This window comes from Bidens hawaiensis, unplaced genomic scaffold (genome assembly GCF_021521415.1).
Source record: "Bidens hawaiensis isolate Kalapana, Puna unplaced genomic scaffold, B.hawaiensis_p1.1 tig00015059_1, whole genome shotgun sequence".
Classification (NCBI taxonomy): domain Eukaryota; kingdom Viridiplantae; phylum Streptophyta; class Magnoliopsida; order Asterales; family Asteraceae; genus Bidens; species Bidens hawaiensis.
In genome coordinates, this window is record NW_027492336.1 from 201,985 (window position 1) to 217,898 (window position 15,914).

General features: G+C 39.7%; 1 non-coding gene across 1 annotated transcript; it reads right to left on the reverse strand.

Annotated features, from left to right (window-relative positions):
* Nucleotides 1–11,657: 11,657 nt before the first annotated feature.
* LOC143548382 (small nucleolar RNA R71) lies at nt 11,658–11,764 on the reverse strand. The gene has a single exon (XR_013137940.1). It is a non-coding gene; the product is annotated as a small nucleolar RNA R71 (small nucleolar RNA).
* Between the last annotated feature and the right edge of the window lie 4,150 nt (nt 11,765–15,914).

Here is a 15,914-nt window from a genome sequence, read left to right on the forward strand (position 1 = left end):
GTTACTGGTGATGGCATTGAGTTTGGAAGCAGTTTTTCAAAACTGAATTTTATTTGTTCAAAGGCTTCTTCAAAGTCTGGAGGGTACAATTTTGGTATGCAGGTTAGTGAAAAGAAGGGCATAATGGTCTTTTTTTATAAAATGAGTTGATAATGTTTTGCAGGAAACCAGCTGTTGAAAAGTATGTTGAAACATAACCAAACAGAGGTTGTGCAAGAAACAAAACCATCAGACGAGAAATGATGCATTTTTGGGCTTTCTTTGTATTAATGTAACTTTGATATAACACGAGTCAGTTATGAGTGTAATGACTTTATTGATCTTACTATGGTACACTACAAGTCAATTGTGACTTTTATCGATGTAAAATGATGTATGTTTGAACTTGACACCAATTGACCAAAATAGCCAGAAGATGAAATGAATTCAACAAACCGGCCTGTACGTATAAGTAGTAATAGTATTAAAAACAACCAATATTTCTTTAGTTTGAAATAATAAGTACAAAGTATAGAAGGAAGATATCATGTATCACAACTATATTTAAACATTATTTACATCTAACTAGCCGAACGAACACAACTGCTGGGTCGACAACCCCGACATCGGTGTCAATCTCCATTACGAATAGTTGTAGCCTTTTTCCCGGGCCGCCAGTAATCATCCGGGGACTCATTACGAAGCAGTTGATTTAGTTGTACAAGTGGCAATGTATTACCCTCATGAGGGAAAGTTACCGTACTAAATTCCTCATTGACCTCGTCATACGAATGCCTATAATTCTTGGGTGGAGTCATGAGGACAACATGCTTTTTTCTATCCAGCTGATCTTGAACATAAAACACCTGGCATGCTTGCGAGGCCAATATGAACGGATCATCCTTGTGGCCAAATTTGTTTAGGTCGACCGACGTGTAACCAAGAATATCATGTTTGACATGTTTACGGTCAACCCATTGGCACATAAGACCGGAATTCTTTTAATATGATAATCTAGGACCCATATCTCTTGCAAAACCCCAAAATAAAAGTTTTGTCCATACGTCACCACGTCTTTTTTGATGTGCATGTCATCCGCCTCTACACCAACCCCGCAGTTCTGGTAAACTCTACCATCATGAGATTTTGTACGAAATTCAAACCCGTTGATGTCGTACGATTCGTATTTGTAAACGTTGCGGTGTGCTCCGTGTGCAATCCACTTTACGGTTTCCGATACAGAACCTGGGGAGCCCGCTAGCTCCCTTTCAACCTGAATTTCATTACAAGGATTAGATTCTTCACCTACATTGCATAAACTATAAAAGAATTTTAAAAATTATAGAAGACTTAATAAATTGATCTACCTTGTTGCGTAACCAGTCACCAAACTTTAAAGTATGCTCCTTCTCCAGCAATGCTCAGGCATTTGGTTTTTCAAAGAGGTCTTGTGTTGTCTGCAATAAGAGTATAATATATTGCGAATTAATATATATATATATATATACATATATATATATTTATATATTAATTTTGGGTGCGTTTGCTTAGCGTTTTAGGTTTTTAGCTTTGTTTTTTGCCTTTGAACGTCTCGCGTAATTACCGTACGTTAAGGCATTAGCGTACAGTAACTGCACCTTATATATATTTATATATATATAATTTAGAGTATATACGTTAGTAATACTTACTCGATATACGGCGCTATTTCAGGCGTATTCTGCAGGCATAGAAATGTGCTCTCTTGAAAAGATCAGGAGAAACTTCAACTGATTTAACGCCTGTGACAGGGATTGTCTCCCCATTATCATCATGCTTATCATGTGGAATACCAACAGTACTCTTGATGTTTTTTTGGCATTCGCTCAGAAACTCGATTGTTTCTTCCGTATTGTTCTCCTCAGCAATGCACCCTTCTGGATAAGTTTTGTTTTGCACATGCCCTTTGATAACCTTCATACACCTTTCAAAGGGATACATCCAACGAAAGCATGGTGGCCCACATAATGATCGTGTTGTAGAATTGGCACGAGCACTATAGCAACCTCCTTGAGTGATGGAATTCCACTCCTTGCCATTTCTCTTGTCATATTGTCTGAAAACACATCCAGTCTTTCTTTGTCTGTGTAACCCCCTTGACTCGTCATAATGGTCACTTGTCTGTATATTAATTAAAATGCAGATGATTAAAGCGTTTATTCAGCGTTTTCTAATAGTACAAACAAAATAGATTTTGTCACAAATCCTATACAGGTGTTGACCAACACAAGGAAATTAATCTTAAACAGTTCACCAACTCCATGATCCGCGGCCAGTTTGTCTTTCACATGCTTTATACTTATTCTTGCACTTGTCGGGAATTGAGATTTGAACAAATATGTAGTAACATCTTCCCCCAATCTTGGTCTACTCTTGCCTAAAACAGGAATCTTACCCATTGGTATCCCCAACACTTCATGTACTTTTTGTGTAGGTTCCCTTGACGGATCACACGAGATATCTCGGTCTACTCAGGTGCGGAATCCCTGCGTAGATCGTTACGAGCGTAGAAAGCAAATCAAACAAACACACACGAATAAACCGAAACACGTTATATATTAATAACTGAACTCACGTGATATGAATCACTGATACAGACTCTCGTCCTCACGTTACAATGAACTCAAACCAGCTTAGATCAACTCGATTCACTTTCAAAAACCAACACTAAACACTAAGACGTAACCTAGTATAAATACACGACAACTTCGCCTGATATGTTCAGGCGAAGTTGTCCATAACTTCGCTTGTTCAACAAGTTCGCCTAGGCGAACTTGTAACAACTTCGCTTAAACATAAACATAAACATAAAAAACATTACAGACTCGATTACAGACACTAGACTATGAACTACTGACATTTATGCACCAACATTTTGTGGTGTTATCTTAATAACACCGCTCCCAATGTTCAATTCATTAAACGGTTATTATAGTTCATGAGCAACTAATATCCCAAAGTTGTTGGAGTTTGGGTTACTTGAAGTCTTAACATTGACCCGAAATCCATTATTTCTACACAAGTTTTTTGGGCAATGGTCATTGCCTTCACTGCATCAACAATATTAATAGGTGCACACCTATTCATCAATTTTTCATCTTTAAATTCAAAAAAAGGTTGTCCCCTCTCGGCTGGCTTCTTTCTTTAACGGCTCTCTTTTTCGGACGCTGAAAGTCCGGGCCAGAGGTGCTGGGTTCCACCTGTTTCCGCTTTGACAACAACCTGTCGATTTTTGTGTAAGGCCTGAATCAGAGTCTGCTTCCACAACATGTTTTGTTTTCCCCACCGGAGCAACTTTTTTAGTCTTCCTTTTATCAGTCTTGTTTTTTTCTTTAATGGATCTCTTTTTCGGACGCTGAAAGTCCGGGCCAGAGGTGCTGTGTTCCACCTGTTTCCGCTTTGACAACAACCTGTCGATTTTTGTGTCAATGTCTGAATCAGAGCCTGCTTCCACATCATGTTTTGTTTTCTCCACCGGAGCAACTTTTTTAGTATTCCTTTTATTAGTCTTGGTTTTTTCAACAACTGAATCACATACATACAATAAAACACGGGGGTAGGGGATAACAACACGAATCACAAGGAAACAGAAAACTCTTATAAAACATCACAATGATAAATTCTCATACCAAAGCCATAACACGCTAATCATATGCATATAACATGCTTTAATATTATACATAGATTTAAAAAAACAAGGATATGTATTACAACAACAACAAGACGCTTATCAAACGCATTAATAGATAAGAAGATTCAAACAAATGCTTACATTTTAAGATTAAGTAAACCTAAAACGCTAAAAAAATCATAAAGTAACACCTGTTCCATCTTCATTTGGAGACCTATCGTGCTTTTGCTTCGTCCTTGGTTCCGTTCCAGAAGTAGATGAGTTAGGGTTCTTCATTTTGGTTCCGTTCCAGAAGTAGATGAGTTAGGGTTCTTCATTTTGGTTCCGTTCCAGAAGTAGATGAGTTAGGGTTCTGAGACCTATCGTGCTTGTACTTGTGCTTCACAGTAGAAATGAATCGTCGACGGTTTTTAGGAATTTTGACTTATCCACGTTCCAGAAGTAGATGAGTAACTTACGAGGGTAGTTATTTGACCCTTTTAAAAGAAGGCGCGTGCTTTTAAATTTTAATCGTACGGTTAGTATTGTATTGTAGCAAAAAATATATATATATAATATTAGTGGATGGTGGTGGGTTCAGGTGGTCATGATGGTGGTGGACGGTGGCGGAGGTGCGGTGGCTCGTGGTGGCGGATGTGTGGTGGTGGGTGGTGGTGGTGGGCAGTGGGTGGTGGTGGCGGAGGTCGGTAGTGGTGGTGGTGGTGGTGGGTAGTGGGTGGTAGTGGTGGTGGTGGTGGTGGTGGGTAGTGGGTGGTGGTGGTGGGCAGTGGGTGGTGGTGGCGGAGGTCGGTGGTGGTGGTGGTGGTGGTGGGTGGGTGGTGGTGGTGGTGGTGGATGGGTATAAATAAATATATATATATATATATAATATTAATGTTGGTGGTGTGGTGGGTGGTTGTGGTGGGTGGTGGTGGAGTGTGGTTAGTGGTTGGTGCTGGGGGTCGTTGTGGCGAATGTGGGCGGTGGTGTGTAGTATGATTGCGGATATGTAATACATGAGACAATGACGGTGCTATCCCGTATGATGACCATGATGATTGGCCCAATTATGACGAGACGATGCTAATATAACTACCTGGGTTGGTGGTGGTTATCATATTGATGCTGCTAACCTATATATACGGTTTGCTTACGCCAACCCATACGATGGCGACTGTAGCTCGTACGACGAGCATGACGCTATGATGATGATCACACATATATATGATGAGGACCAATTATATGTACCTATATGACAATACACACAAACACACACACACACACATATATATATATGTTGATGATAATGGTGACACCAATGTTTAATCACATGTAACCCGTATGATCGACGACGACCATGATAACGTATACGATGGTCATACTAATGGTAGCATGTACGACTGATGATGTCGTTTGATGAAGACAACAATTCATAAGATGGTGCCGACAGTGATCGCTAATATTGGGCGTTTTGTTTATGATAACCCATACGATGCTGACTACATCCCGTACATGGCAATCAGATGATGATGATGATGCTAATGATGATGATGGAGATGTGTGACGATGATGACGACACTGACAGCAAGATATATGTTACCCGTATGATCAACGCCGACTACGATAGCATATACAATGACCACGTTGATTACCCGCACGTCTGATGATGATCCCATTTCATGGTGATGGTGATCGATGATTATGATGATAACCACTATAATACATGATAACGATGATAACTTTATGATGTTGATCATCATCATAAGACATATGGTGATGATGATAACCTAGAAGATGATAATGATACAAAACTACATATGATAATGATAACACTAGAATGTTATGAGCCTCTCTATTACGAAGTTGTAAATATTATCCAGAAAATCTTACTAACGATCAAGATAATACTTCAATAATGGATAAAATTTTAAATTTATATAAAAAATACGATTTATTAAACGAACTCCTCTTTTAACGAAATTTAATACCGGAATGTTAGTAAAAAAAACTAAAAGTAAATGTTTTTATACTATTTTTTAAAAAGTTATAAAACAAAAAACCAAAATATATAAATAATTAAATGTGTAGAAATAAATAAAACCAAAATTCAAAACCCTTTTAACTTCAAAACCCTAAATCGACTTCTACTTCGCTTTATTGTAATTCGTAGACATCGCTTATCTTGGTAAGAACATAAAAATGCCACGTCTCAATAATGGAGTTAAGTTCCTGGTAGATATCGACAGCGATTCCATGAGTAGGATGGTATGTTAATATTGTTATCTGGTTAATTTTTTTTATGAAACATTTTACATTTTTGCAACATATACATTCTAAGAACATTTTTTGTGTAACTTATAGCTCATTCCTAAAGCTGTTCAACCAATGTTTGCTGACATGAAATCGAATACCGGTTGTTGTTTGATTTACAATCAAAGTGGTAGAACGTTTTCTGTTGTTATAATCAAAGTACTTGATGACTTTTATTTTGGAACCGGTTGGACTGAATTAATCAGAGAATGTTATATAGAAGCTGGAACATATGTTGTTTTTGAGATTAAACAAAGATCTATGTTGAATATGTTTACTTTCAAAAGAAACGTAAATGATCAATCCGGTACTATGATATGTATTCCAGTCAGAAACCGACACGTCCATTACTTGGTAAGTTTTAATTTCTGTTTTTAATGATTGTTTCCAAATTCAAATGTCCTTTAATTAACATGTTTAATAGGATTTCCCTGAGTGGTACGTGATTCAAGAATTTGGTGACAATTACATGAATTCGCTTTTCGAGCTTATTACTCCAGATAGATAAATGTTTAAAATTTCATGTCTTAGGGATGGAATGAGGTTTTTAAACAAACCAACTTGAAAGGTGGCTCGTTTGTTGTGTTTGAAATCATATCAGATAAGACATTTCATATTAATGTCTTTCATGAAGATGACATAGAATTTATCCTTCCTGGTCCAAATCAGCTGTTTCTCAACTATCAATCAAGCAATCAAGGTAGTTCCTCCCAAAACCCAATTCATCTTGATGAGCAAAATGATGACTCTAAAATCGTCTTCCACATGAACGTCACCAAGAAATTGGTAAATTGAATTTTTAAATTTCTTTTTTATTTACAAGTATATTTGAAATTTGCTTTTCACAGCGTCTTCCGTGTCACATTACCACCAATATTGATGCCTATGATGGAATGCCAATCACTTTGGTCAATCCCGAAGGTCGTAAAAAAAATAAGACTTCATGGTGAACTGTCGGACCTGAAATTCAGATATCGGTTACCAAAATGGAAAAATTTCAAGGTGGAAAATGAAATACAAATTGGTGATAAGTGCATATTTGAATATGACTTCAATGAAGCTACTTTGTTAGTTTCAAAAGTTGATTAGTGATTTGGTGATATTTGGAACATTTGGGAAATATTTGGTGACGTGTTTGGTGAATTTTGGAACATTTGTGATTTGGTTGGTTATTTGTATATGTATGGTTGTATTGATACACTTTTTAGTTTATTGTGTTGAATGTATGTTGGTTAATTAGCTTTTAAATGCTTTAATTTTATTGTTTCTTGTATCATCTATTTTGTTATTCACTCTTATTTTTGTTTCATGGAATGTATTGTAATGGTGCCTTTTGTATGAAAAATTTTAATGAATGGTAATTATGGTTAAATCTAAAAATAAAATAAAAAACACTTTGTTAAAAAACACTATTACGCTTGTAACACGCTAATGTACATAAACATATATAAATATCCTAATACGCATAACACGCTTATCCAACCATCTTCTGTCAAAGTGCCTATTTTCTGCCACAGGTTCTTAATTAAAAGGGAGACAAAACTCAAAAAGCTCCAAAATATTGGCTCCAAATATTCAAAAACTCCAAATTACATTTATCACTCCAAAAATCAAGTTACAGTCCAAATTATTAAAAATTTTCCACTCCACAAATCAGCCAAATTATTAAAAAAAACAATCGAAGATGAAGCTTATAGATGAAAGAATCGAAGAAGAACGCTACTAAGATGAGGAAGCCAACTACGACGATGATGCTCAATCAGACGACACTGAAGGCTACTCCAGCGCGGAAGCCAACAACGACGACGGTCAACCAGACGATGTTATAGGGACGATGGTTATCGAACCCCTCAACAGTTTGGAGGCTATCGAATCCCTCAACAGTTTTGCTACTACGAAAAAACCTATAAGGGGGTTGACGAGGTTACCTAAGCTGCGTACCCAATATGCAAACTCTGGTGGTGTCAAATTGGCAGTGGAGTTTGATAATCTGGGTAGGTTCATTGGCCAAAACAGATCAAAGTTTGCAAGTTTTTTAGGGGATATTGTAAGGGAAATAGTTGGCTTGAGACATTTAAGTTGGAGGGAGGTCACAAAGGAGCTTAGAGATAAACTGTGGGAAAAAATAACGGTTATTCTTTATTTCTATTTGTGCATTTTATATTTTGAGATGTAATTTACCTTTACTGTATTATATTATGCAGAAATATTTTGAGATTGAGGATTGTCGCAGGCCTTCTGTGATGAATCGGCTCGGACACCTTCTTCGGGATTTCAGAAGAAAAATGTATGCCAAATACATTATGCCGAACATCGGTAAACCTCTGAAGCTGAAGGCGATACCCAAGGGACACAGGACAATGATCAGGCATGAAGACTGGGATCGCTTCGTTGAATACACACAATCAGAGCAGTTTCAGGTATAAATCCTCTACTCTGCAAACGTAGATTGATCGACTATATATGGTTTATGTTTTTTGTTTAAATATAATGAAATGATTATAATGTGTGGTTGAAGAAAAAATCGGCTTCATCAAAGGGAGCTCGAGCAAAGAATTCTTTTGATCATCACATGGGACGAGGGGATTATACCTACCTTCGAGAGAAACTGGTAATCACCGTCAGCTACTTTCTCTCTAGTTCAATGATTTGTTGGTTATGTGTCGTACGCATGACCGTCAGCTGCTTTCTCTTGAATATTTTACAAGGTCAAAAAGAAGAAAATTGGACCGGATGAGATCCCCGACCATGCATTAATGTGGATGAAAAGAAGGGAGGACAAAGATGGTGCATACAGGAATGTTGTTGTCGAAGGCGTGGCAACCAAATTAGTATGTTTTAGTATTAAACTTTTTAAATCATGTTAAAGTCAATTCATTGCCTTATATTGGTGTCAAAAAAACTTGAGTCTGTATAACTTGTCTCAACACTTTATGTGGATACATAAGCGTGTTACAAGTGTATTAGAATATTTATTTTCTTGTAGGTTCAGCAGGAGGAGCAGATCGCCTCCGGAGCCCTGGAACATGAACCGTGCACAGATGTCGTCACCTTAGTGCTTGGCAAAGAGATAGATGGGTTTTTAAAAGGGATTGGGTACGGATTGACAACAGGTAAATATTGGGGTGTGAGTCGGGTAAAAGGCTCGTTTAAGCAACGGATTGCCCAACTTGAGTATGAGGTGGTGCAGAGAGATGTAGTGGTGAACAGGTTGACGTCTCTACCTGAATCCACGAATGCTATGCTAGCAAGCCGTGAGAAGGAACGGTTAGCATTTGAGGCCAGGTTCAGACATCTCGAAGGATTGTTGCCGGAAATGTCGGCAAGTCAAGTAAGTGACGTATGCTACATATTAATTAATGCATTCGACATACATAATTGGCACTGTTTTTGTCACAATTCGTAGGTAAATCCTGTTCCCAACCATGTTGGTTCCCAACCATAATTGGCACTGTTTTTTTTGTCACAATTCGACATACATAATTGGCACCTTTTCTAAGAAGACATGATCATGTCTTTCAAATGACATGATCATGTTATTACATTCTTGGCAAACCAGCTACAGCCTTTTTCTCCAAAAGAAGTCGTAATTCCATATTCAGCATTAGGCCATTGCATACACTATTGACCACTCTTTTAACCCTTAGGCACTAGTGTATACTCCTTGAACATGAGATATTACAATACTAAAGATACCAAAGAACCAATCAGAGGCTTGGATCTACATTTTGCTTGAACATGACCATGTCTCTTTACCAACATGACCATGTCCCCCTTTTGACAATAAAAAGAGCCGTTCACATACAGAAAGGGGAGCCAGAAGCGTATTAACCCACTTTTTAGAACTCTCTCAAATAATTGGTGATTTCAACTCATTTTGCAAGCATCTTGTTAGGCTTCCACCATCCTCAAGATCCTCTTTCCAATCTTCAATCTTTTTTTGATCTTAGTTTGCATTTCCTTGTTCTTGAACATGCTTTGTAAGCTTATTTCTAGTTTGATTGTAGTTGTATTAAGCCTCATGGGCTAATTACTTTTGCTATCTAGACAATGTTGAAGCTTTTGCTAATGTGATATATCATCTATGCATGATTTTGGTAAATTGGTGTTATTTCAAGAATATGGTTGAATTTATAAGTTAATATTGATGGTGTTCATACTTGTTAGAGTTGCATAATGTTGTTAGTTTTACAAATATTTAGGCATTCATGTTGGAAAACTATGTTCTAAATATTTGTTTGTAAACTTTGAATGTTCATGCTTTCTTTGTTTACAATACTAAGTTAGGAATGACTAGTAAATATTAACTTGATTATAATATTATTGATGAGTATGGAACCCTACACTTAATATTGGAAAATTAATGAGTGTTGTTATGATTCTTGACATGGTGATGACTTGCTAGTTAAAGTTTCATAAGTTGATATTAATTTCATGAGTTTGGCTACTTTAGTGTAATCTTAGGTGGTTAGAATGTTGTTCATACTAGCTTTCCTTTGATTATGAGACTTTGTTGTTTTGACAAACAAGTTAGTCTATGTTTATCTCTTGATTGAAGACCCTTCATGATGATTATTTCCTAGTATTAGGTTGCTTGATTGTAATCTAGAATTCATGTTTGGATTCATGATGTTTTACCATATCATTGCTACTTTATCATATTAGTGGAGTGGATTCATGTCTAGGTAGTTTGTTGGATTGATTGTGTTCTTGTGTTTTTACTTGCTTATTTTCATTGTATGCTAGTTTAGTTAATTAAAATTCAAAGTGAGATTTACTTGTTCGGTTGACCATCTACAAAGATTTAGTACTAGAAAGTTGTCGTGTCCATGGATTGATACTCGGTTCTTGCCAACACTTTATTACAAACGATAGGTACACTTGCCTTTCGTGTGTGGTTTAGTTGTAGGTGAAAACCTATTTTAAAACCCGATTTGTGTGGAACTTTTATTAACATTTTTATATATATATTCACACACGTCAAGTTTTTGGCGCCGTTGCCGGGGACACGGTGATTTTTAAGGAATGATCTGAATCTTTGATTAGCCTTGTTGATATTTTTGATCTATGTTATTTTATTTTATTTCATTTTTATTCATCTTATTTTTATTTTAGTTTAGTTTCTAGTTAGTTTCCGTGTCTTTGTTCGTTTTCCGTTCCGCGTTCTTCCGGGTGATGAATGTCCACCACGCCTGGTCCTGAGCTTGTTTCACCTCTTTCTGAGCCCGAGCGAAATCTTCGAGAAGGTTTAAGGAGCAGAGCACGCGAGGTCTCCGAGGTCATTAAAAACGAAGAAGTGGAGGATACCGACACCCACGAGATAAAAGAAGAAGAGATGGCGGACCCGAACGATCAAGGTCACATGGACGACTTTGCCACACCATCACTTGAAGTTTATGACAGCAGCGTCATGCAGCCCGAGATTGCAGTGAGTTTTGAGATCAAGTCGAGCATCATTCATATGGTTGAAAATTCTGTTTCTTTTCATGGTCTTCAGAACGAGGACCCTCATGCTCACGTTTCACATTTCCTTAGATTATGTGCGACATTCAAAATTAATAATTGTTCTGATGATGCCGTGAGACTTAGACTTTGTCCATTCTCGCTTCGCGGGTCTGCTCTGGAGTGGTTAGAGGCACTCCCTTCCGGTTCCATCACCACTTGGAATCAATTAGTTGAGCAGTTTCTTCTTCAATATTTCCCACCCGATAAAACTGCTAAATTCCGAGCAAACATCACTGGTTTTCGTATCGATGATGATGAGTCACTTCATGCCGCATGGGAGAGGTTCAAGGGCTTGTTGAGGAAATGCCCTCATCACGGTTTGAGCCGCGGGCTTCAGTGCCGTACATTCTTTGACGCTTTATCCGGAGCACAAAAGCAGGCCGTCGATCAGGTTGCGGGAGGAGATTTCGGTAGGTGTACCCCAAATGAGGCGCTTGATATATTGGAGAAAGCCGCTAAGAAGAGTTTCGCGTATAATCCACCTCGTAGTATTCCTTCCTCTAAGGGTGTTCATCACGTTGATTCAAACACCCTTGTCTCCGCCCAGTTAGAAGCTCTTACTAAAAGATTTGACCAAATGCAATCTGATCTTGTCAAATCTAGTTCTCGTTGTGGGGTGTGTGACGGAAAACACCAAACCAGTCAGTGCTAGCAGGCCATGGTGGTGGAGGATGTTGACTTTGTGGGCCGCCAAAACAATGCCTACAGCAACACCTACAATCCGGGATGGAGAAACCACCCCAATTTCAGCTGGAAAGATGGTGGCAGCAATCAAAATCAAATGCCACTGGGTTTTGACAGAAAGCCAAATTATCAAATTCAAACCCAAAATCAATCTTACCAGCAAAAGCCTCAATTTCAGGGTTCCAGCAGTGGAAATCAGTCAAGTGGGGGGGACTAGTGTTGAAAGCCTTTTGTCCCAACTTTTGGCTAAGACCGAGACCTCAAATAAATTGGCCGAGCAAAGGAACCTGAAAATTGATGAGACTCTCCAGAGGCACGATCTTGAGTTGAGGAATCAGAAAGCGTCCATGCAAACCATCGAAAATCAAGTTGCACAAATTGCTCAACTCCTCTCTGAGAGACAGCAGGGTAGCCTTCCTAGTAACACCGAAAGGAATCCAAATGATGAGGCCAAGGCTATTACCCTAAGGAGTGGTAGGACTACCATTCCTGTTGACGCATCGGTTTCAACACCAAAACCGATTGCGGATGAGATCGAGACTGAGACTCCTGGTGAGGTGCACTCGAGGCTAGACCCAGCAAGTACCGCACAACCCAGTGAGCCAGTCAGGACTTATGTTCCTCCCATTCCATATCCAGGCCGTTTGAAGCAACAGAAGATGGAAGAGCAGTATGGGAAATTCTTAGAGCTTTTTAAGCAGTTACACATTAATCTTCCATTCCTTGATGCCCTGAAAGACATGCCGAAGTATGCTAAATTCTTGAAATAGGTCCTCTCGAATAAGAAGAAATTGGAGGAGCTTTCTTGTGTGACTTTGAATGAGGAGTGTTACGCGGTCCTTCAGAATAAACTGCCCAAAAAAATGACCGATCCGGGCAGTTTCACTATTCCATGTTTGATCGGTAGTTTGTCGGTTAGTAATGCTTTAGCTGACCTAGGTGCTAGCATAAAATTGATGCCTTATTTCGGTTTTCCAAACTAGACCTAGGTGAGCCTAAGCCTACTCGCATGAGCATCCAGCTTGCCGACCGTTCTGAGAAATATCCTCGGGGTATAGTTGAGAATATGCTTGTGAAAATCGATAAATTTGTGTTTCCTGTCGATTTTGTGATCTTAGACATGGATGAGGATAAAAATGTACCACTTATCCTAGGTCGTCCTTTCCTAGCCACTGCTAGAGCTCTCATTGATGTCTGCACCGGCAGACTCACTCTTAGAGTTGGAGACGAGGAGGTAACCTGTGATATTGGGAAATCCATGCGACACCCGCAGGATCATGATGATGTGCTTTACATTGATACCGTTGATTCTTGTGTGTGTGAACACCTTCAGGACACGTTTGAGGAGAGTTCTTTGGATACTCATTTGATTAGTGGAGTTGGTTCTGACCTTGTCATTGAGCCTTTACTTGAGGAGTTGGTCTATGGTGTAGACCACGAGCCTCCTGAGTGTTTGGAGAAAATAGAGGATGTTGATCGCGTTGCCGAGCCTAAGGCAAAACCTTCTATTGAGGACCCACCATCCATTGATCTAAATGAACTTCCGTCCCATTTGGAGTATGCCTTTTTGGAGGATGGGTCCTGCTTTCCTGTTATCAGTTCTTCGAGTCTGTCGAGTGAGGAGAAGGTTAAACTGCTTACGGTTCTCAAAAGGCACAAGCATGCGATTGCTTGGAAGATCATGGATATAAAATGGATTAATCCATCCTTTTGTACCCATAAGATCTTGATGGAGGAGGAGTACAAACCTGTGGTGCAGCATCAAAGGCGTCTCAACCCTAATATGCAAGACGTTGTGAAGAAAGAGGTCATCAAGCTACTCGATGCAGGATTGATTTATCCGACCTCTGATTCTCCATGGGTGAGACCTGTGCAGGTTGTCCCGAAAAAAGGCGGTATGACGGTTGTGTTGAATGAGAAAAATGAGTTAATTCCTACTCGTACCGTCACGGGATGGAGAGTTTGCATTGATTACCGCAAACTCAATGACGCCATGCGAAAGGCTCATTTTCCCCTCCCCTTCATTGATCAGATGTTAGAACGTCTGTCGGGAAAAATGTTCTATTGTTTTCTCGACGGCTTCTCGGGATATTTTCAGATCCCCATCTCTCCTGAGGATCAGGAGAAGACGACATTCACATGTCCCTATGGCACATTCGCCTACCGACGGATGCCCTTTGGATTGTGTAATGCCCCCGCCACGTTTCAGAGATGTATGGTGGCGATTTCTCATGATATGATAGAGGACTCCATGGAGGTTTTCATGGATGACTTTTTTTGTTTTTGGGAGTTCTTTTGATCATTGTTTGAGAAATTTGGAAAAAATGTTGGCCAGGTGCGAAGAGGCCAACCTTGTTCTTAATTGGGAGAAATGCCACTTCATGGTGAAGGAGGGCATTGTATTAGGGCATACGATTTCACAGGCGGGGCTTGAGGTTGATCGAGCCAAAATTGATACCATTTCTAAGCTTCCGCCACCAAATTCGGTGAAGTCTATTAGGAGTTTTCTTGGTCACGCGGGTTTTTATCGGCGATTCATAAAGGACTTTTCCCAAATCGCCCGCCCGATGACTAAGCTCCTCGAGAAGGATACCCCGTTCGTTTTCTCCTCCGAGTGCCTTCGTGCATTTGAGTTGTTGAAGGAGAAATTGGTAAACGCTCCTATCATGGTAGCCCCCGACTGGACTCTTCCTTTTGAGTTGATGTGTGATGCTAGTGATTTTGCAGTCGGGGCGGTTTTAGATCAAAGGCGGGATAAGCACTTTCACCCGATTTACTATGCGAGCAGGACTCTGAATGACGCACAGGAGCATTACACGACCACCGCGAAAGAGCTCCTTGCGGTTGTCTTTGCGTTCGATAAATTTTGGTCTTATCTTGTCCTTTCTAAGACCATTGTGTTCACGGATCATGCAGCACTTCGTTATCTTTTCAGGAAACAAGATGCGAAGCTGAGACTCATTCGTTGGATTTTATTGCTGCAGGAGTTTGACATTGAGATCCGTGACAAAAAGGGCGCTAAGAATGTTGCAGCCGATCATCTCTCTCGTCTTGAGTGCTCAGCTTCATCGGAACAAGTGGGGGTCCACATAAATGACAATTTCCCCCACGAGTTCCTCATGCATATCGAGACGCGAGATGATGATCATCCTTGGTTCGCAGACATCGTGAATTTTCTTGCGAGTGGGATCGTTTTGAATGGACTTACTCACCAGCAAAAGAAGAAATTCTTTTCTGATGTTAAGCATTATTTTTGGGAGGATCCCTATTTGTTTCGTGTCAGAGCTGATCAGCTCGTGCGTAGGTGTGTGTATGGTCATGAAGCATGCAAAATCCTGAGTCACTGCCACGAGGGCCCGACCGGAGGACACCATGGAGCCACATCCACTGCGAAGAAGGTCTTTGACGTTGGTTTCTTTTGCCCAACCATCTTCTATGATGCTCATGACATGGTGCAGTCTTGTGATGCTTGCCAACGGGCCAGCAACATCTCATCACGAGACGAGATGCCCCAGTGACCAATTCAGGTTTGCGAGGTTTTTGATGTGTGGGGCATCGATTTCATGGGACCTTTCCCGACTTCTTTCAGCCACCGTTACATCCTAGTAGTCGTTGACTATGTTTCAAAGTGGGCTGAGGCGCAAGCCTTGGCCACTAATGACGCTAGGTCGGTGGTGAAATTCTTGAAGAAGTTGTTTTCTCGCTTTGGTGCCCCTAAAGCATTGATCAGTGACCATGGGACTCATTTCTGTAATGCCCAGTTGGAAAAGGCATTGTCTTGATATGG